Here is a 24,117-nt window from a genome sequence, read left to right as displayed (position 1 = left end):
CCTCATGCGAAGAGTTGACTCATTGGAAAAGGCCCTGATGCTGGGAGGGTTTGGGGGCAGGAGGAGAAGGGGATGACAGAGGATGAGATGGCTGGATGGCATCACCGACTTGCTGGACATGAGTTTGGATAAACTCTGGGAGTTGGTGATGGACAGGGAGGCCTGGCGTGCTGTGATTCACGGGGTCACAAAGAGTCGGACACGACTGAGCGCCTGAACTGAACTGACTCTGACTGGTGTGAGATGATAGCTCATTGTAGTTCTGATTTGCATTTCTCTAATAATGAGCGATGTTGAGCATCTTCTCATGTGCTTGTCAATCATCTGAATTCGTCTCTGGAGAAGTGTGTGTTTAGGTCTTCTGCCCACGTTTTGTTTGGGTTGTTTGTGTTTCGGGTATTGAATGCATGAGCTGCTTGTAAATGTTGGAGATTAATCCTTTGTCAGTTGTTTCATTTGCTATGATTTTTTTTTTTTTACCATTCTGAGGGTTGTCTTTTCTCCTTGTTTACAGTTTCCTTTGCTGTGTAAACACAGCATTTCTCCAAATGTGACCTAAGTGGTGAAAAGGGCTAGGGAGTTCTGAGATCTCTCTCTCTCTCTTTTAAGATATTTATTTATTTGGCTGCACCGAGTATTAGTTGCAGCATGGGATCTTCAGTCTTCATTGAGGCATGCAGACTCTTTAGTTGGGGCAGGTGGGATCGAGTTCTCTGATCAGAGATTGAATCTGGGTTCTCTGCATTAGGAGCATGGAGTCTTAGCCACTAGACCACCAGAAAATTCCCTGAAGTATATCCTTTATCAGTACACTAATCCCATCCATGAGGGGGTCCACCCTCATGACTAGATCACCTCCAAAGATCCCACCTACCAATATCATCACCTTTGGCAACATATGAATTTGGGTGGGGGGACACGTTCAGATGTGTCCTTATATTAGTTAGGCTTCAGTTCAAACATCGCCAGTCCAGAGAATCCTTTCCTGAAAAATTTGTCTAAATTACCAGCCTCTTACCCCATTGGCTTATCCAGCTTAATTTTTTTCTTTATAGTAATTATTACTCTCTGAAATATTATTTGTGTGTGTTTCTAGAATCAGCTTTCCCCACTAGCATATCAGCTCAGTGAGAATGAAGGATTTGGTCAGTTTCATTCAAAACCGTGTCCCCAGTGCCTGGGAGAATGCCTGAGGTCAAGTAGAATATTAATAATTACTTGTTGAATCATTGACTGAATGCATGAATTGAATGGGATCAGAGGCTGGTCTGCTTAAACGTCTAGAGTCTTAAGACTGGAATTTGAAGGCATCTCAAATTTGGTTGACTAAATTAAAAAGAAAACACACTGTTTGATTCCATTTACATGATGTTCAAGAACAGACTATGTGAATCTAAGGTGATAAAAGTCACAGTAGTCATTACTGAAGCCCGAGCATCTAGAACCCATGTTCTGCAACAAAAGAAGCCCCCACATCACAACTAGAGACTCGCCTCTGTTCACCACGATTAGAGAAAGCCCCCACATAGCAGTGAAAACTCAACACAGCCAAAAACAAACAAACACAATTTTAAAAAGACAAGACAGTAAAGGGTGGTCAATATATATGACACAAAAGAGTCATGGCTTAGGGTAATGAATAAGGGATGGTGTGAAAGAGTTTTAGAAGTCCTTTTTATTGCCTGGTTGAAAGCTTTCATACTTCATGCAGTGGAAGGATACAGAAGAAGATCAGAAATGGCAGGTCTTTGAAGTGTCTTTTAAGAAATTATAAATATTGAATTTCCCTGGTGGCGCAGTGGATAAGAATCTGCCTGCCAGTACAGGGGGCATGAGTTCAATCCCTAGTCTCGGAAGATGCCAGGTGCCCCAGAGCCCGTGTACCCACAACTACTAAGCCTGCACTGTAGAGCCTGTGCTCTGCAACAAGAGAAGCCACCGCAATGAGAAGCCCGTGCACTGCAATGAAGAACAGCCCCTGCTCAGCCCAACTAGAGAAAACAGCCCGTGCACTAACGAAGACCCAGCACAGCCAAACATAAATCAATTAAGTAAAACAAAAATAAATTATAAATTTTGAAATATTTCCAGAGGCACAGAAAAGTTGCCAGTGTTACAGTTTTATTCACCCTTCATCTGAATTCGCTTAATGAGAACATCTTGGGTAAGCACAGTACAATGTTCAAAACTAAAAATAGTAAAAGAAAAAAAAAACAAAAAGAACTAAAATAGTGTTGGTGCAACACTCTTAGCTAAACCACAGACATTATTTATTTATATTTCACAGCTCTTCCACTATGTTCTTTTTCTATTCTATTCCAGGATGCCATCCAGTATCTCACGTTGGATTTATTTTTTGTGTTTTCTAAATCTCCTCTCTTTTGTAATAATTACTCAGTCTTTATGACCTTGAGACTTAAAAAAAAGTACTTGTCAGTTACTTGTAGAATGTGCCTCAGTCTGATATTAAAAAATTATTTTCCTAATTTTTCTTATGATTATATTATATATTATATATATTTTCTTATGATTATATTATATTGTGCATTTTTGGCAAGAATAGTACAGAAATGATGTGCCTTTCTTAGTTCATCCTATCAGGGGATACACGATGCTGCCCTCTGATATGTCTTATTACTGATAATGTCAACTTTGATCACTTGGTTAAGGTTTCTTTACTGTAAAGTTACTATATTTCTCTTTGTAATTAATAAATATCTGAAGGAATATATTTAAGACTATGCAAAATTCTGTTTCTCTTCGAACTTTTGCCCATGAATGTTGGTATCCATCAGTGGATCTCACACACAATTATTACTCTGGTGTTTGTTCTAAAAGTGATTTTCTATTTCCCTCATTCCTTCTACATTTATTGATTAATATTTAAATTTATTTCTTTGGCCGCAACAAGTCTTCACTGCATGCAGAATTTTCAGTTGTGAAATGCAGGACCTAGTTCCCTGACTGGGGATTGAACCTGGGCCCCCTGCATTGGGAGCCACTGGGCCACCAGAGAAGCCCCCCTCCTACATTTATTAACTGGAATTCTTCCATAAGGTAGAACTGTCTCTTCTTCCCAGTTTTTTATTTAGCCAGTAGTTTATATCACTATGGTCTCTTATCCAGAGACCATTTATTTTATTTCATGAATTATAATCCAATATTTTATTTATTTTGTTGCTCAAACTGTTTCAGCTTTGTCATTGTGGGCTTCTTCAGATTGGCTCCTGTTTCTTTTTGACATGCCCCATCTTTTTTCAACTACTTCTTTTTTTCTGGCATCATAAATTATTCTTATATTTTCCCTTCCCCAGCCCTGGAATCAACCACTTCTCTAAGAAGTCTTGCTTCTTTTTATTGGAAGGTGGTATTTAGAAATCAAGATCTGGATACTAGCTGTGCTCATTGCTAGTGGGATATCCTTGCTTACTGGCCCTCTCAGCAGATGGAGCTTGATTTCTCTCTCAGAAACAATTCATATTGATATCTCTGATTTCAATCTAACACACAGGTTCCATTCTAGCTTCCTCTATTTGAAAATTCTTTCCTTGATAGCAAAAATTTGGCTCTCATTTTTACACTATATTTACTTATGTGTTCAACCCTCATATGTATATAAAATAGTCTCACAATTGCTAACCCATACCCAGTGAGAAATAAATTTAGATTGAGAGAACTTTATACAAAGAATTCTTTCTTTAAATTAATTTTTATTGAAGTATAGTTTATTTGCAATGGTCTGTTAGTTTCTGCTGTATGGCAGAGCAAATCAGTTATACATACACATATATCCATTCTTTTTTAGATTCTATTCCCACTGAATCATTGTGCTGTACACTTGAAATGAACACAACATTGTAAACTAACTATACTTCACTTTTTTAAAATTGGGAGGATTTGGTGATGGGACAAGCACTTAGTTGACTCGTGCGACCCCTTGATCTGCAGCTGGCCAGGCTCCTCTGTCCGTAGGATCCCCCAGGCAATAATATTGGAGTGGGTTGCTATTTCTTCCTCTGGGGGATCTTCCTGACCCAGGGGCTGAACCTGTGTCTTCTGTATCTCCTGCATTTGCAAGCAGATTCTTTATCACTGAGTCACCTGGGCAGTCCATTAATACCATGTGAAACACATCCAAAAAACCTGGGAGGTGGTTGGGAAGGGCGGGCCCTTGTAGCCTCCCCATCTAGCCCTGGGGCCGGAGGTTTTCTGTCCCAGGTGGGCAGGGTCTAGGGGCATCAACAGGGCGGTGGGCTGCTTGATGGCAAAGAGCCTCTACTGACTGGCCTTTGTTGCCTGGAATCTCTGAGGGGTCAGAGGCTGCAGCTGGAGACCTGGGTGGAGTTTATTTGGCATTGAGCTTTGAGACGGTCATTAAAAACATGACATTCATAACACATTTGAAGGAACAGAGGCAAGAATTTGGGTCTAATTAATTTCTTGGTAAATGCAGCTGGAATTAATAAACTCTTAGTAACGAAAAATGCTGAGAATATGCTATCTCTGTTTCATACTAACCTCCGGGCTCCATGCTGATCTGTAGAGCTGCCATGAAGACAATGATTAAACAGCAGAGCAGGTCGATTGTGAATGTAGGAGGTTTTATTGGTTTCAGAGGAAACTCTGGCCAGTTTATGCACAGTGCTAATAAAGAATTAGTCAGATTTTCATATGCTCTTGCTAAAGAAGTAGCAAGAAAGAAAATTAAGGTGAATGTAGTTGCACCAGGATTTGTTCATGCGGATATGACAAAAAGACTTGAAAGGAAAACATTTAAAGAAAAATACTCCTCTTGGGAGGTTTGGAGGCCCCCTTGATGTGGCCCATGTGGTTGTGTTTCTTTTATATACTTATTTTTAAAATAATCCAGATATTTATTAGCGAATTATCTAGCTTACTTTCAACATACTAACATTAAAAGAAAAGAGAAATAGAGCAGAGAATACATCACCAAATTGGATTTTGAGCAACATCCAGACTTAAACAGTGCTGGGAAGACTCCACAGCACATCTGGAGTCCCAGTTGGGAAAGGGTCCCTGGCAGCACATGGGTGAGAGTTCAAAGATGGGAGTTCCGGGTTCCGTTCATAATCCCAGGACGGGTGCAAATCATTATCTCCATCAATCGGTGACCAAATTGCAGCTCTGGTTTGATATTAATGCTGTTTGTTTTGTTGTGTAAAACTTGGAATGTAGTTAAGCCTAGGGCTTGGTAGGCCAGGCCCCTCCAGGGGCTCAACCATCTCGAGATGTCTCCTCCATTTCACCTATGGTGCTGCAAGTCCTACACTCGAAGCAGGCAGTCACTCCCACTCACTCCCAGTCAGGGCAGTGTCCCGGCAGATGTAGAAGCAAGGTCAGAGGTCTGCTCTGCTTTGTCCTTGAGGCCTAAACAAGATATTCATGTAATGTCCCTAACAGTTGGCCCCAGGATTGTTTAGACTGAAGAACATAGGAACAAGACAAAATAACACAGGCAGTCTTACTAATTCTATAAGTAACAATGTAGGACATATTGTAGGTTTTAGTGAAAACAGTCCATTCACAGTTACTGATGGAGTGTTCCAATAAGCAGAGTTCTCAAACTTGAGAAGTTGGTTCATACAGCAGGACTTCCATTGCCTCTGTCAGTAAACAGGGGCAGTTATCAAAGTCTAGATAATTTAACCACCTTTGCAAGAGTCTATGGTTTTATGCTTCTATTGGCCAAACAGTAGGGCAGGTAAATGCTTGGGTGTTGGCCAGGTGATATTTTTGTATTACCATTTGGAGATTCATTTGCTGCATTCTCAAAGAAGCAAACTTAACAAGAGCAGTTCAGTTCAGTCACTCAGTTATGTCCGACTCTGCAACCCCATGGACTGCAGCACGCCAGGCCTCCCTGTCCATCACCAACTCCAAAGGTTTACTCAAACTCACGTCCATTGAGTCTGTGATGCCATCCAACCATCTCATCCTCTGTTGCGTCCTTTTCCTCCTGCCTTCAATCTTTCCCAGCATCTTGGTCTTTCCCAGTGAGTCAGTTCTCATCAGGTGGTCAAAGTATTGGAGCTTCAGCTGCAGCATCAGTCCTTCCAATGAATACTCAGGACTGATTTCCTTTAGAATGGACTGGTTGGATCTCCTCAGTCCAAGGGACTCTCAAGAGTCTTCTCCAACACCACAGTTCAAAAGCATCAATTCTTTGGCCCTCAGCTTTCTTTACAGTCCAACACCCACATCTATCCATACATGACTACTGGAAAAACCATAGCTTTGAGTAGATGGACCTTTGTTGGCAAAGTGATGTCTCTGCTTTTTAATATGCTGTCTAGGTTGGCAATAACTTTTCTTCCAAGGAGCAAGTGTCTTTTAATTTCATGGATGCAGTCACCATCCGCAGTGATTTTGCAGCCCCCTAAAATAAAGTCTGTCACCGTTTCCACTGTTTCCCCGTCTTTTTGCCATGAAGTGATGGGACCGGATGTCATGATCTTTGTTTTCTGAATGTTGAGCTTTAAGCCAACTTTTTCACTCTCCTCTTTCACTTTCATCAAGAGGCTCTTTAGTTCTTCTTTTCTGCCATAAGGGTGGTGTCATCTGCGTATCTGAGGTTATTGATATTTCTTCCGGCAATCTTGATTCCAGCTTGAGCTTCATCCATCCCGGCATTTCTCATGATGTACTCTGGAGAAGGAAATGGCAACCCACTCCAGTATTCTTGCCTGGAGAATCCCATGGACAGAGGAGCCTGGTGGGCTATAGTCCACAGGGCGCAAAGAGTTGGACACGACTGAGCAACTTCACTCTGTATATAAGTTAAATAAGCAGGGTGACAATATACAACCTTGATGTACTCCTTTCCCGATTTGGAACCAATCTATTGTTCCATGTCCATTTCTAACTATTGCTTCTTGACCTGCATACAGATCTCTCAGGAGGCAAGTAAGGTGGTCTGGTATTCTCATATCTTTAAGAATCTTCCACATTTTGTTGCGATCCACAGAGTCAAAGGCTTTGGCATAGTCAATAAAGCAGAAATAGATGTTTTTCTGGAACTCTCTTGCTTTTTTGATGATCCAGCAGATGTTGGCAATTTGATCTCTGGTTCCTCTGCCTTTTCTAAAATCAGCTTGAACATCTGAAAGTTCACGGTTCACGTACTGTTGAAGCCTGGCTTGGAGAATTTTGAGCATTACTTTACTAGTGTGTGAGATGAGTGCAATTGTGCAGTAGTTTGAACATTCTTTGGCATTGCCTTTCTTTAGGATTGGATTGAAAACTGACCTTTTCCAGTCCTGAGGCCACTGCTGAGTTTTCCAAATTTGCTGGCATATTGAGTGCAGCACTTTCACAGCATCATCTTTTACGATTTGAAATAGCTCAACTGGAATTCCATTACGTCCACTAGCTTTGTTTGTAGTAATGCTTCCTAAGGCCCTCTTGACTTCACATTCCAGGATGTCTGACTCTAGGTGCGTGATCAAACCATCGTGGTTATCTGGGCCATGAAGATCTTTTTTGTATAGTTCTGTGTATTCTTACCACCTCTTCTTAATATCTTCTGCTTCTGTTAGGTCCATATGTTTCTGTCCTTTATTGTGTCCATCTTTTCATGAAATGTTCCCTTGATATCTCTAATTTTCTTGAAGAGGTCTCTAGTCTTTTCCATTCTATTGTTTTCCTCTATTTCTTTGCATTGATCACTGAGGAATGCTTTCTTATCTCTCCTTGCTGTTCTTTGGAACTCTGCATTCAGATGGGTATACCTTTCCTTTAGCTTCTCTTCTTTTCTCAGCTATTTGTAAAGCCTCCTCAGGCAACCATTTTGCCTTTTTGCATTTCTTTTTCTTGGGGATGGTCTTGATCACTGCCTACTGTACAATGTCATGAGCTTCTGTCCATAGTTCTTCAGGCACTCTGTCTATTTGATCTAATCTCTTGAATATATTTGTGACTTCCACTGTATAATCATAAGGGATTTTATTTAGGTCATACCTGAATGGTCTAGTGGTTTTCCCCACTTTCTTCAATTTAAGTCTGAATTTGGCAATAAGGAGTTCATGGTCTGAGCCACAGTCATCTCCTGGTCTTCTTTTTGCTGACTGTATAGAGCTTCTCCATCTTTGACTGCAAAGAATATAATCAGTCTGATTTCAGTGTTGACCCTCTGGTGATGTCCCTGTGTAGAGTCTTCTCTTGTGTCGTTTGAAGAGGGTGTTTGCTATGACCAGTGTGTTCTCCTGGCAAAACTCTGTTAGCCTTTGACCTGCTTCATTTTGTACTACAAGGTCAAATTTACCTGTTACTCCAGGTATCTCTTGACTTCCTACTTTTGCATTCCAGTCCAGATATAAGCTTTATAAACAAAATCAGAGTACCCTTTTAAAAACTTGATTAAAATTTTAATAACATAACAACAAGGTAGCCTACCAGGCTCCTCCCTTCATGGGATTCTCCAGGCAAGAGTATTGGAGTGGGTTGCCATTTCCTTCTCCAGGGGATCTTACCAACCCAGGGATCAAACCCAGGTCTCCTGCATTGCAGGCAGACACTTTACTGTCTGAGCCACCAGGAGGTCAAAGGAGAAGCAGAAGGAGCTTTATCTACATGTACCATAGATCATTGTGAAATAATACTTATTTACTTTCCTGGAGAAGGAAATGGCAACCCACTCCGGTATCTTGCCTGGAGAATCTCATGGACAGAGGAGCCTGGTGAACTACAGTCTGTGGGGTTGCAAAACTTTATCAAAGTAACAAAAGATTTTACAAGCAAATATAAATCACTTAAAGGCAAAGAAATTCACAATCTGTTATCAAAAGCTATGTTATAAGAAAACTTTGTTCTTTTAACAGAGAGAGAAAACCAAATTCCAGTCTGGCACCAGTTTACTGTTAAAAATAAAATATGTAAAATGTGTTTATCTAGTTAATCTTATAAAGTCTTTTCCATAAATCTTGAAGAAGTAACAATATTCTTCTAAGCGCATGAGAGTGAAACCATAGACAGCATGTTTAAAATATAACTATATTGCAATTGACAAAGCAACCTGGCCATTGCTGTGACAGGTAACACTTTAATATGATAACTAGAATTATAATTGACAACATTTTATCAGGACATATCGAATCTTTATGATTTCCACATAATTTTTAGGATATCTATATTAGTAACATTAACCATACATATAACCTGAGATTTATCACTCTTCCAACAATACTTCCCAAGTAATTTAACATATCAAATGAACCCATGTAGTTTAATACCTCTCTTTGGGATGTCTCAGGGTCCTCTGAAGCATCCCAAAGTCAGCCAGAGATCAAAAGAACTTCATGAGATTTTAATTTTAGGAAGTTTTGCCAAAAATATCAGCAGGGTTTATAACACTCAGTCCAACAGGATTATATCAATCATTGTGAAACAATAGCCATTTGCTTAGCCAAAGTTAACAAAAGATTTCAAAGGTAAACAGAACCGATCACTTCAGAGGTAAAATCCATTATTGAAGGCAGTTCAACATCTCAAGAAAACTTGTATTATGTACAAAATTTTTCTTGGGGTCCACTTTTCATAAAACCTCTTTCTCTTTTTTAAAAATCACTTTATTTAGAAACAGCCACCTGTAACTGATCTACTTTCTTTTTTCTTAATAAGATGCAATTCCATTTCTCATAGCTTTTTTTTTTTTTTTTTTACTTAAAACACACATCTGATTTTCCTTAAGGAACTATGAACTGTACTTTATACTAGCATTCTGTAATACTTTGGCCACCTGATGCAAAGAGCTGACTCATTTGCAAAGACCCTGATGCTGGGAAAGATTGAAAGTGGGAGAAGGGGATGACAGAGGATGAGATGGTTGGATGGCATCACCAACTCAATGGGCATGAGTTTGAGTAAACTCCGGGAGTTGGTGATGGACAGGGAGGCCTGGCGTACTGCAGTTCACAGGATTGCAAAGAGTTGGACATGACTAAGCGACTAAACTGAGATTGGTGAACCAGTTTAATTTCTAAAAACATTTGCTTTCTTATACAGAACATCTCAGGATGGCACCAAACATATTCATTAATACTCCAAAATCTCTTAGTTTCTCTGTAAGAGGAAGTTGCTGCTGTTGCTGCTGCTGCTAAATCACTTTAGTCCTGTTCAGTAATTAATGTTTCAAATTCTTATTTTATTTGGAAACGATGTAGCTATTCAGTAAGCTTTTATCACTTAGTTTAGTAGAACACTAGAAATTCAAGTTACCCCAATCTTCAGAGATTATTTTAGACAGACATTCCTAAAGTATAATTATTCTTAATTGAGTTTATTTAAAAGCTCTTGTCCTATTTGTATATATATAAATATATTATATATATTAAATAAATAAATAAATAAATATTAAAAGTTTCTTCACCTGAGTTACTTTCCTTGTTGGCAAATTTCACTTACATTAAACCTAGGCACAATAAAGGTCTTACACAAGCTAGTGATTCAAGACATGTCTTAATTAGATTAGCAAACAAACATTAATACTAGGTATTTAATATTGAATATTTCCCAGTTCACGTGAACCTGAAATTCATTTAGGCTAATTTCTCATGTAGTTGTTTGATTCATAAGTGCTTGCTTTTCCTTAAGCCAATTGACAAAGATATACACTGAGACAAGGTAAATTCAGACAGACAGACAGAGATCAGATTCAAAATGTCTCTTTGACTCTTTTCTCTCTCTCTCTTTTTTTCCCCTTGGCTTGAAATTCTAATTTGCCCAAGGTTAAGGTCTCAGGCACACTGGGCTCTGTATTTCAAGTAGCCTGCTCTACTAAATCGCTTCAGTCGAGTCCAGCTCTTTGCGAGTCAATGGACTGCCAGGCTCCTCTGTCCATGGGATCCTTTAGGCAAGAATAACTGGAGTAGGCTGCTATGCCTGCCTCCGGGGAATCTTCCCAAATCACGAATTGAACCCACATCTCTTGTCCTGCACTGGCAGACAGAGTCTCTACCACTAGCACCATCTGGAAAGCCTAGGCAAAGGTTAACTTCAAGCTTTTTTCTAGGCAGACCTTTGTAAAAATCTAGCTGTTTCAAATTCCATATGCAAAAAGAACCGGTTTTATAGTTTCAAAGGAAGAAAAAAAAAATTCATTTTAACCAGTTTTCTCCGGAGTCTGTTAATTACAATTTGGCATTTACCAAGAGCTTTGTCAAAGACTGGACAACAAAGGCATTTGCCATCTGCCTCTACGGAAATTGCTCTAAATCCCTGGTGGCTCAGACAGTAAAACTGTCTGCCTACAATGCGGGAGAGCCGGGGTCAATCTTTGGGATGGGAAGATCTCCTGGAGAAGGAAATGGCAACCCACTCCAGTATTCTTGCCTGGAAAAGCCCATGGACAGAGAAGCCTGGTGGGCTACAGTCCATGGGGTGGCCAAGAGTCGGACACGACTGAATGACTTCACTTTCTATGGAGATTGAGCCCCATGCTGCTATAGCTGTTGACCTTCAACGACCCTGAGAGAGTTCAGGGTGGAGCGAGGCACTCTGTTGCAGGCAATCTGCTGGGACAGGTCTTTAGATAGTTGATGTTTTTAAGAACAGATTTTATGATCTCAATCCTTGCATCTCCTCATATCTAGAGAAGCAATAAATCCCTTCATGGTGACATCAGATCCTGTTGACTAACAGAAAACTTTTTGTAAATGAATGCTTAATGGTATTGAACTCCGCCCTTCACCAAAACCTTATATTCTGTCCTTCTCCCACTGCCACTTTGGAGCAGTATCTCAGAGCTGTCTGAAATGCTGCCTCCCAGGCTACAGTCCTCATTTTGCCCCAGTCACTTCATGGCAAATAGGTGGGGAAACAATGGAAACAGTGACAGACTTTATTTCCTCGAGCTCCAAAATCACTGCAGATGGTGACTGCCATGAAATTAAAAGATGCTTGCTTCTTGGAAGAAAAGTTATAACCAACTTAGCATATTAAAAACCAAAGACATTACTTTGCCGACAAGGTCCATCTACTCAAAACTATGGTTTTTCCAGTAGTCATGTATGGATGGATATGGGTGCTGGGCTATAAAGAAAGCTGAGGGCCAAAGAATTGATGCTTTTGAACTGTGGTGTTGGAGAAGACTCTTGAGAGTCCCTTGGACTGAGGAGATCCAACCAGTCCATCCTAAAGGAAATCAGTCCTGAGTATTCATTGGAAGGACTGATGGTGCAGCTGAAACTCCAATACTACCCTGATGCTGGGAAAGATTGAAGGCAGGAGGAGAAGGGTGCAACAGAGGATGAGATGGTTGGATGGCATCACGGACTCAATGGACACGAATTTGAGTAAACTCTGGGAGTTGGTGATGGACAGGGAGGCCTGGTGTGCTGCAGTCTATGGGGGTTGCAGAGTCGGACACGGCTGAGCGACTGAACTGAACTGAAAACTTAACTTGCAACTGTCAAGTTGTACATCTTTTTTTAGTCAACATGTCTAAAGAATATCATGGCTATCCAGTGCCAAAAAGTCACCTTTTCTTTCTGTAGTCATAGTTTTATAGCTAAAAATACAGACCAAAGTGAAAAGTGAAAGTTGTTAGTCATATCCGACTCTTTGTGACTCCATGAACTGTACAGTCGATGGAATTCTCCAGACCAGAATATTGGAGTGGGTAGCTGGTCCCTTCTCTGAGGTATCTTCCCAACCCAGGGATTGAACCCAGGTCTCCCACCTTGTAGGCGGATTCTTTACTAGCTGAGCCACCAAGGAAGCCCAAAATATAGACCAAATGGTGCTCAAATTGACTCAGAATACAGGCAGAAAAAAAAAAAAAATGCTAGAGTGGGCGACGGAGTGGAAGAAGTTGGGCTTCTCCTCCCCCCACTGAGAGATGAGAAAGTTAGAAGGGGATTAGCTGATGGAGAGGGAGACAGAGGCAGAAGTGGGGGTGGTGTAAGGCCACAACAGGAAAAAGAAAAAAGAAAGAAAAGGGAGTGGAGGACATTGTTAGAGCTGTGCGCCGGCTCAAGGGAGAGCCGACTTAAGAAGTGAAGATTTGAGCGACTAAAATACCATCTTGGCATTGTGACATGGACAGTTGTACTCACAAATTGAATAATTCTTTTTTTCCAATTGTAAACCTCTCTTCAGACAATTTTAAATTAGCTTCATGTACCTAACAGTAGGCAGAGAGGAGGATCCAGCCTCTCACTCAGCGTATCACATTCTTATCCATTTTCAATCTGTGTGAGCCGAAAACATTCAATACTTTCTAATGGTTCAGCCCCCTTTAACTTAAAGTTTCAATTCTCACATAATCCAGTGAATCCGTCCCATTCCCTAGCTAACGAGCAATAAAATGAATCTTCCCATCTGGGAATAAAAACTTCATCAACCTTAATCTCTTTTCTTAAAGAGTGGCATTTTGTTTCACAAATCCTGCTCACAGTGCCAATTAATGTTTTGCCGAAATGTTTCACTTTCGTCTCAGGTTCAAAGGATTTGTTAACAAAAGAAGCCACTTGTTTTACAAATATATAATACAGATATTTATTAGAGAATTATGTAGCTTACTTTTAACCTACTAACATGAAAAGAAAAGAGAAACAGAGCAGAGAATACATCACCAAATTGGGTTTTGAGCAACACCCAGATTTTAACAGTGCTGGGAAGTCCCCTGTCACAGCACAGCTGGAGCCTCAGTTGGGAAAAGGGTCCCAGGGAGTGAGTCCGTTCCATGGCTGAGACTTCAGTTGTGTTTCTTTTAGAGTCTCTGGACGTTATAGGGCATGTCCTGGTGGTGGATGGGGGCTTGCCTTTCACCACGTAGCCTACTCATACCTATTATTAGAGTCAAGGGCACTCTGTTATACCTGTTTTTGCTAATCAAAGCTATCGACGCCACAGATGTTGATTTCCGTCTTTGTATGAACATGTCTGTAAAGAACATGCGTGATCAGCTGTGTTTTCTAAATGACTTGCATACTACAGGCTGTCACGATGTTGGTATACAGCCGCAGGCATTGGCGCCAAGAGCCCTAAGAGCCGGTCAGATAGTCCGGTCTCTAATTCAAAATATCACCCATAGTATTTGCATATAACCTACCTCTACTTTAAATCATCTTTAGATTACATCTATTACCTAATAGAGTGTAAATGCTGTGGAGATGCTATGTGAATGGCTGCTTTTTGGAATTTTCTGGAATTTTGGGGGGCGCTATTTTCTGTCCCTGGTTGACTGAGTCCATGGCTGTAAAAGCCATGAGTGTGAAGGGCCGGCTGTATAGACATTTTGCAAGTGATATAAACGGATGTCGTCTTCATTTATACGTTTGGTTGCAAAAGTAGGAAAAAGTTATATGGTCTAATTGTCATTAGTTATTTTGTTGTATCAGGCTGAATACTCTAGAAGTTAACTTTGTGGGCCACTGCCAAAGTAAGAGTATTTACAGGGCATTGGATAGGTGTCAATACCTTAGCAACCCTGCTAGGGTTAAATTTTTTTTTCCCTTTGCCTGTGACTTGGACGATCAATTAGTATACATGTTGAAAAAAAAAACAGACACAGACATGAATGTGGAGTCTGGTTCCTTTGAGTGGCATTGCTCTTCTTTGAGCAGCTGGGCACAATAAACTACAGGTGTGGACAACTGACCCAACTTGTGGAAATTCTCAAAGATGGTGAGGCTTAACCCTTACTGTTTTAATACCTGATACAACTGTGAGCTGCATAGACCTCCTCAACTCAGGAAGTGGAAGTGGTATTTGTTTTTTTTAAAATCCACAAAACATTCACTTTGGCTGACTACTTAAAAACAGTGAAAGAAATAATGACATTTGAAAAATTAAGAGTATTTTGCATTAATGAGTGTAAGGATTCTTACTTGAAATTTTAGAAAAATAAGAATTATGAACAATCATAAATAATTTAACTAAATATACAAAAGCAAGGATGTCTTTACAAGGAACAGGTAAAGCATTAGTCTTAAAATAAAATATTTGCCTGAGATTAGAGCTGAAGACACAAATTGTGAGTGAAAACATCAGCTATTTTGTAGTGATCTCTTTTGTGAGAATAGAATGATAACTTTATTTTTTATTTATTTTTGACTGTGCTGGACCTTCATTACTGCTTGAGGGCTTCCTCTGGTTTTGGTGTGCGGCTCTCATTGTGATGGGTTCTCTTGTTGAGGGGCATGGGCTCTAGAGTCTGGGCTCAGTATTTATGGTTATGGACTCAGCTGTCCCGTGGCGTGGGGAATCTTCCTGGACCAGGGATCGAACCTGTGTCCCCTGCCTTGGTAGCTGGATTCTTAACCACTGGACCACCAGGGAAGCCCACATGATAATTTTAAATGTCACCAGATTCATGTTGACTTTTATTATCTATCATTTCAAAATGTTTTAAATATTTATTACATTTTAAAAAGCAATCTTTTTACAGTTTTATTGGAGCTAAGCATGATTTTATGTAAGCAGATTAATTATATATTGAAAGTTTGTACAAAAGTATTAATAGGATATATTAAATAAATGCAGAGAAAATATAAAATTAAATCTGTGTTCTTAAAAAAACACTGCCTGCTGGGTTTTAGCTCCATAGAATATCTTCTCTCTTCTCCCAGCTCATCTGCCTGGCTCTGAAGTGGCTCACTGCCTCACTTCAGATCTATGCTCAAAGTCTACTCTGCACACAAACCCCGGATCTTACTATCAGAAACGGCCAGCGACATTTCTCTGCAGCTGTTGACTGCAGTTATTCTTGTGAGGCACTCACCACTCCCTGACGTGAGAATATGTGTGCTATTTGCGACCCCATGGACAGTAGCCCACCAGATTCCTCTGTCCATGAAATTCTACAGGCAAGAATACTGGAGTGGGCTGCCAGGGACTGAACCCACATCTCTTGCGTCGCCTGCATTGCCAGGCAGATTCTTTACCACTAGCGTCACCTGGGAAGCCCAAAGTCTAATCACCCCAGATGGGACCCGAACCCACAACCCCCGGCTTAGGAGGCCAGTGACCGAGGCACTCACTAATCCCTGACAATAGAATAGACACGTTTATCTGTGGGCTTCCCAGGCAGCTCAGTGGTAAAGAGTTTGCCTGCCAGTGCAGGAGACGCAGGTTCGATCCCCGGGTTGGGAAGATCCCTTGGAGAAGGAAATGGCAACCCACTCCGATACTCTTGCCTGAGAAATCCCATGGACAGAGGAGCCTGGTGGGCTACAGTCTATAAGGTCACAAAGAGTCAGACAGGACTGAGCACACAGCCTCTCTGCCCTCCCAGAAAGTCAGCTGGGAGACAGTAGGACCTGTTATGTCTGTTTGCTACTATACATATATTGCTTGACTCAGGCCTTGAAGGAATGTTCAGTGACTCAGTAGATGTTATAGAGGTGAGGACTCTGGAATCAGGAAGACCCTGACATGAATCCCAGCTCTGCTTCATTTTTTCTGGGTGTCCTGGATAAGTGGCCACTCCTTTCTGAGCCTCAGTGACCCTGTCTGATAAATGGGGATGTTGGTCTTTGCACCAAAAGGTTATTGAGGAAACTCAATGAACTCAAGCAGGCTTAGCAGAGCACCTGCCAGTGTAAACAGCTGGTACCTGAGAACTGCTCTTACTCCTTCCTGGGGCCTCCCAAAGGCCAAGTAAATGTTCTCTGATATCCTCTCCCTGGGTGAGGTATGGATGAAAAGAGAGGTAGAATTCCAAACAAGAGGCTGAGGAGGTTTGTTGTGGTGTCAGTTTACAGCCTTGACTTTGAGTTGTGACCCAGTCCTGACCCTTTTTCTTCTAAGTCAGTGGCATGTAAGGGTGGGGCAAATGGTGGAGAGAAGTGATAACTCCAGTCCTACCAACAGCCAGCCCAGCTCTGAGACCCCCTTGCCATCCCTGGAAAGCTTTAGACGGGGTTTCAATCATTGAATTCCAGAACTTGAGAATCCCAAACACACCCCATGCATGCGTGTGTGCTCAGACGTGTCTGACTCTCTGTGACCCCATGGACCGTTGCCCACCAGACTCCTCTGTCCATGGAGTTTTCCAGGCAAGAATCCTGGAGTGGGTTGCCATTTCCTCCTTCAGGGGATCTTCCTGAGTGAGGGATCTAACCTGTATCTCCTGAGTCTCCTGCATCGGCAGACAGATTCTTTACTACTGCACCAGCACACCAGCACTAATATGCGATTTCTATAGAAGTGCGAGAGAATAAATATCCCTCGTGTCCAGCAAATCCTTTCTTGAATCTACTTCAGACCCACCTGCCTGTTGGAATGCATAGGGGTACTATCTTCCTTTCCCTTCGTTCCTGGGCATAAGGAAGCTCGCTGCAGAGAAGACTACTCACATCCTCTCCCCAGCTCCGAGCCTTCTTCATCACAATCCTGGGGACTCAGAGGCACTCCCCCTCATTGTCCCCTCAGCCTCCATTTGGTATTTGAAGGATCAAGGGTAGTGGGGATGTGGCTTCCTTATTCAGTCACAGACTTGGAGAGTTGACCTGGGGTTGAAAGAAGAGATGGGAGAATTAATGAAGCGAAGACAGACTTAAGGAACTGGGGATTTGAATGGAGAAAAAGGAGAGGAAGGTTGTCCTGGTGGCTCAGCTGGTAAAGAATCCACCTCCAATGTGGAAGACCTGGGTTTGGTGCCTGGGTTGGGAAGATCCCCTGGAGAAGGGAACAGCTACCCACTCCAGCATTCTGTCCTGGAGAGCTCCATGGAGTCCATGGGGTCAGAGTCAGACATAACTGAACAACCTTCACTTAACTTAAAGGAGAGGAACTTCCCCCTCATGCTGTGGGAAACTTAGCTACCTGTTAAGCAGGTCCTCTCTATATAGCAGTGGTGGCTGGATTGGACAAGAATTCATGAAAGAGACATTGAGAGGAGCACACGTTGGAAGAAAGTTACAGACAGGGTCAAGCAAAGGTAGATGTTCCATTTCAGTGGGACAGATGACAGCCCGGGGAGTGTTATTGTTTTCTTTTGAGCTTTTTATTTTGTTTTGGGGTATAGCTGCTTAGCAGTGTTGTGGTAGTTTCAGTGAACAGTGAAGGGACTCAGCCACACATACACATGTATCCATTCTTCCCCAGACTCCTCTCCCAGCCAGGCTGTCGAATAACGTTGAGCAGAGTTCCCTGTGGTCTACAGCAGGTCATTGCTGGTTATCCATCTTAGATAGAGCAGTCTGTACATATCCATCCCAAACTCCAGGCGACTATTATTGAAGGACGGCGAGGACAAGCCGCTTGTATAGGAGAACATAACTGAGAGATGTACAAGTGTAGGCTTTTTAGAGAAGAAGGTGGAAGAATGGCCAAAAGTCAGAAACACAGAGGAAGACGTCAGGAAGGGAGTTCTCACACATGGGGACAGGCAAAGACAGACACTCCCGGAGGTGGAAGACAGACAGAAAGGAGGCCTGAATCACTTGCTGGTTACTTCTAGGTCCCTGGGAACATTTAAGTGTCACGAGTGGGCTGGGCTTTGGGCATTCAAGGGCTCTGAATGCCTGGCTGAGGAGCTCAGACTTTGTTTCCTAGGTCCCTGTACAAGGATGCTGAGGAAGTCTTACTGTCTACAGTGTTGAACTCTTGGTTGACTGGTAAAGGCCAACTTAGGCATCTCCTGGCTGAAGAGTGAAATCAGAGACCTTCACGTTGTCTGTACTCAGAGGATGAAGGAGATGTTTTCTGGGGGATTGGTAGATGAGTAGGGGACCCACTCACTCTGACTCAGTCTTCACCATCAAGGACCCTGTCCCTTCCCACTATCAAGGACCACTGAATCACTGCATACCTTCTCTCTGCTTTTTTTTAAAGTTTTTTTTTGACGTGGACTCTTTTAAAAAATCTTTATTGAATTTGGTGCAATATTACTTCTGTTTTATGTATTTTTTCAAACTTTTAAACTTTTTATTTTGTGTTGGAGTATAGCTGATTAACAATTTTGTGGTAGTTTCAAAGAATAGGGAGGGCTTCCCTTGTGGCTCAGCTGGTAAAGAATCCACCTGCAATTCGGGAGACCTCTGTTCAATCCCTCAGTTGGGAAGATCCCCTGGAGAAGGGAAAGGCTACCCACTCCAGTATTCTGGCCTGGAGAATTCCCTGGACTGTACAGTCCATGAGGTCACAAAGAGTTGGACATGAGTGAGCGACTTTCACTTCACTTCAGTGAACAGGGAAGGAACTCAACCATACATATACAGGTATCCATTCTGCCCCTAAACACTGTTCCATCCAGGCTGGCATATCTGTTATTTTTTTTTTTTTAATTGAAATACAGTTGATTTACAATGCTGTGCTAATTTCAGGTATACAACAAAGTGGTTCAATTATGCATATATATATATATACTTTTTCAGATTCTTTTCACTTATAGATTATTATAAGATATTGAGCATAATTCCCTGTGCTATATAGTAGGCCCTTGTTGGTTACTATTTTATATATGAAAGTGAAAATATAGTGAACTATATTCAATATTTTATAATAGTCTGTAAGGGAAAAGAATCTGAAAAAGTGTGTATATGTATAACTGAATCACTTTGTTGTACCCCTGAAACTAATGCAGCATTGTAAATCAACTATATTTCAATTAAAAAAAACCCCCAAAACCCCATAGTAGTGAGTATATGTTAATCTCAAATTCTTAATTTATCTCTCTCCCCCAAATATATGCTTTATGTTTTGTTTTGTTTTGTTTTTTACCTTAAGGCACATGAGATCTTAGCTCCCTGACCAGGGCAAACCCACACACCCTGCATTTCAAAGGCAAAGCCTTAACCGCTGGGTCCTAGGTGGGACCAGAGGAATCTTTCTCAATATGACCATGTCATTCATTAATCAAGTCAACAAGTATTAATCAAGGACCAACTAACTACAGTTGACCCTTGAACAACATGGGTTTGAACTGTGTTGTGGGTTCACTGACTTGAAATATTTTTTTCAGGAAATATGTACTACTGCAGTACTGCGTGATCTAGTTGAATCTGCAAATGTGAAACTGAGGATAGGAAGGGCTGGCTGTCAAGTTACAGGCAGATTTTCCATCGCCAGGAACAGCTCCTCCAGAGCCTGCATTGTTCCAGAGTCAACTGTATAGGTGCTGGCACTATGTGCTTAGTTGCCCAGTTTTGCCCAACTGTCTGCAACCCCATGGACTGCAGCCAAGCCAGGGTCCTCTGTCCATGGGATTCTACAGGCAAGAATCCTGGAGTGGGTTGCCATTCCCTTCTCCAGGGGATCTTCCTCACCCAGGGATCAAACTCAGGTCTCCTATGTCTCCTGCATTGAAGGCGGATTCTTTACCACTGAGCCACTGGGGAAACAGCAAAGTATAAAACAGAAAAAAAAAAAAAAAAAAGCCCCGATCTCATCAAGTTGACACTCTTGTTAGGCTGTGTCCTTGTGGACAGCTGTGAGAATTTTTCCTGGGTTGATTGCCAGCAGCAGAATTGCTGTGGGTCTCAGTGTATGTACTACGTGAACTCGGCCAACCATAACCAAATTCTCCTGCAACGTTAGTTCAACTAATATATACTCCCACCAATGGCATTATAAAGATTCCTGGTGGTGTCCTTCAATGTTTGTTTCTATCAGTTATGAAATTTTGCTAATCTGATGGGTGTGAAATGATACCTCATTTTAACTGACTCTTCTCCAAATGACTGCAGAGTTGAGCATTTCCTGTGTGTATGAGTCGTTCCATGTTTTCATTTGTGAACTGCCTTTTAATGCCTTTTAGTTTTTTCTTATTAGTTTATAGTTTAGTCTGACCACTGATCTTTTGTTCGAAGGGCCAATTCTTTTGAAAAGCTTGTCTGACTGGATCAGGCCCTCCCAGCATAATCACATTTATGATTAACTCAAAAAAAATCAACATATTTGGGGCTCTAATTAGTCTTCAAAATCCCCTTAGTCATGGAAGGTAACAAAGTCATGGGAGCATGCCATCCTATTCACACATGCCAGCTACACTTAGGAGCAGGGATTATACGAAAGTATGGGTCATGGGGCATCAATTAAAGAATTCTGCGTATCACAAATATTGTAAGAAGTTAAAGCATTTTTTTTTTTTTTACCTTCTTAAAGGAGTGGTTTTTGGTCTTGTTGATTCTACCTTTTTTTTTTTTTCAACACTAGTTTACCGGTTACCAGCTTATTACTGAGTGAGATCCTGCTGTAGGTACTTCTGTCCACGGAGTTTGGAAGTTGGCACATTGAGCATTCTGGTTCCCTAACTTGGAAGCTTGCTACTATTTTGTTTTTGTGTTCGTGTGTTTGTTGTTGTTTGTGTTGGCTGTTCATTCATTTCTGCTATTAGGTTACTTCTCTGATCTTTTAAAAAGTCTTGCTCAGTTATTATTTAAACTTTTTTTCCTATATTGGATGCTGAACTCATTCATTTTCAGTTTTCTTGTTTTCATATAAGCACTCCTCTCTGAAGTCTGTATCCTTTAATGATTTGAGATGCAATAATTTCATCATTCACTCTAAACATTTTAAATATCAAATATGATTTCTACTTGGTGCATCCATTGTATCAGTTCAGTTCAGTTCAGTCACTCAGTCGTGTCCGACTCTTTGCAACCCCGTGGACTGCAGCACTCCAGGCTTCCCTGTCCATCATCAACTCCCAGAGCTTACTCAAACTCATGTCCATTGAGTCGGTGATGCCATCCAACCATCTCATCCTCTGTTGTCCCCTTCTCTTCCCGTCTTCAATCTTTCCCAGCATCAGGGTCTTTTCCAATTAGTCAGTTCTTCCCATCAGGTGGACAAAGTATTGGAATTTCAGCTTCATCAGTCCTTCCAATGAATATTCAGGACTGATTTCCTTTAGGATGGCCTGGTTGGATCTCCTTGCAGACTTCTTCTCCAACACCACAGTTCAAAGGCATCCATTCTTCAGCGCCTAGATTTCTTTCTAGTCCAACTAGACTACTTTGTTGGCAAAGTGACGTCTCTGCTTTTTAATATGCTGTCTAGGATGGTCATAACTTTTCTTCCAAGGAGGAAGCATCTTTTAATTTCATGGCTGCAGTCACCATCTGCAGTGATTTTGGAGCTCAAGGAAATAAAGTCTCTCACTGTGTCCATTGTTTCCCTATCTATTTGCCATGAAGTGATGGAACCGCATGCCATGATCTTCGTTTTCTGAATGTTGAGCTTTAAGCCAACTTTTTCATACTCCTCTTTCACTTTCATCAAGAGGCTCTTTAGTTCTTCTTCGCTTTCTGCCATAAGTGTGGTGTCATCTGCATATCTGAGGTTATTGATATTTCTCCTGGCAATCTTGACTCCAGCTTGTGCTTCATCCAGTCCAGCATTTCTCATGATGTACTCTGCATAGAAGTTAAACAAGCAGGGTGACAATATACAGCTTTGATGTACTCTTTTCCCAATTTGGAACCAGTGTGTCCATTGTATAGAAGTATGCTTTAAAATTTCTGAGCATTTTGGTGTCTGTTTTTCTCTTTTTGTTATTGAATTCTCTCTCTCTCTTTTTTTTTTTACATTGTGGATAGGTTGTATTGTCTATACTATTATTCCTTTAGCATTTTTAAAGGTTTGTATCTTGGCCTGGTATGGGGCTAATATTTGTAAAATTTCCATGTGTGTTTGAAAATAATGAGGGTTCTCTAAGTGTCTAGGGTCCTTCCTATAGCTGTTAAATGGGTCTCTCTAATTAAATATCTTTTTCAACTATTCTATACTCTTAGTCTTTTAAAAATCTGTTTGATTTATCAATTACTCATAAGGGTAAGTTAAAATCTTGTAACTTAAGGCTGTCTTGTTATGTGTCAGGATTGTTTTATTTTCCAGGGGCATAGGCCCTTTTATTACCATGTTCCTGTTAGTCTTAATGATTTTTTTTCTCCATAGTGTGAATCTTGTTTCATAAAGTATCTATAACCACATTGTCTTTTTTTGGGGGAGACATTAGGCTAGTATACCTTCTCCTATTCATTTATCTTCATCCTTACTGTGTCTTGTATGATATTTTTTAAAATTCAATCTCTGAGTGTGGGTCATTGGGGAGAGTCTTAATTGACAAGTATGGTCTATTTTTACTTATTATTGTGACTTTTGAAGATTTACTTTTAAAAATCAAAGTATAGTTGACTTAGGGGCTTCCCTGATAGCTCAGTTGGTAAAGAATCTACCTGCCTTACAGGAGACTCCAGTTTGATTCCTGGGTCAGGAAGATCTGCTGGAGATGGTATAGGCTACCCACTCCAGTATTCTTGAGCTTCCGTTATGGCTCAGCTGATAAAGAATCTGCCTGCAATGCGGGAGACCTGGGTTTGACCCCTGGGTTGGGAAGATCCTCTGGAGAAGGGAAAGGCAGAATCCCCATAAAGACGTAAAATAGTGAAACAAAGAGTTTTATTAGGAGGAAAAAAGAGTACAGTATATGAGGATAGACACATGGGCAGATGCAGAGAGAGAGAGAGGAACACTCTTGGGGCAGTTTGAATTACTTGTATGGGGAATTTCTTCTGATTTTCCTTTGACCAATTATTTTGATTTGCCTGGTTCACAGTCCACATTTAGTTTATCTAGGGATCTGCCATCTATGGGGTCGCACAGAGTTGGACACGACTGAAGCAACTTAGCAGCAGCAGCCACAGCAGCAGCAGCACCAGGGATCCTTCCATATGTACACATGCATCTCTTAGCCAAGATGCGTTCCACCGAAGAGGCCTATGGGTAGTTAGCAACACGTAGCATCACTCCTGTTTTGACCTCCAAAGAGTCTTTCTGCACATGGGTAGTCAGGGAGGTCTCCTGACTTCGAGAATGAGAAATATGTGGTCTCTTATCTTCTGTCTGGGTAGGGCTCAGCCTCTTTCCTCAATGGTCCTGCTAGTCTCTTCTTGGAGTATCTTCCCTGGGAGGGGGGGCATCTACCTCCTGTCTCAGAACCAGACTACACTGGGTGAGTTACTTAATTCCTCTGTGCCTCAGTTAACCTCCTCTGTACAATGAGGATAATAATAGCATCTAACTCTTGGGGCTGTTGTAAGGATTCAACCGATTGAAAAGTGAAAAGTGCTTTGAACAGTGTTTGACACATAGGGAGCACTCAGCACTTGCTTGATGATCACTGCAACCTTTGACTTTTTCTGAGCTCTTGGC

General features: G+C 41.3%; 1 pseudogene; it reads left to right on the top strand.

Moving 5' to 3' along the window:
• The first annotated feature begins 1,857 nt into the window (after nucleotides 1-1,857).
• LOC120873275 lies at nucleotides 1,858-13,792 on the top strand (annotated as a pseudogene).
• The last annotated feature ends 10,325 nt before the right edge of the window (nucleotides 13,793-24,117 follow it).

This window comes from Oryx dammah, unplaced genomic scaffold (genome assembly GCF_014754425.2).
Source record: "Oryx dammah isolate SB20612 unplaced genomic scaffold, SCBI_Odam_1.1 HiC_scaffold_13, whole genome shotgun sequence".
NCBI lineage: Eukaryota > Metazoa > Chordata > Mammalia > Artiodactyla > Bovidae > Oryx > Oryx dammah.
This window is presented reverse-complemented; position numbering and strand designations above follow the sequence as displayed.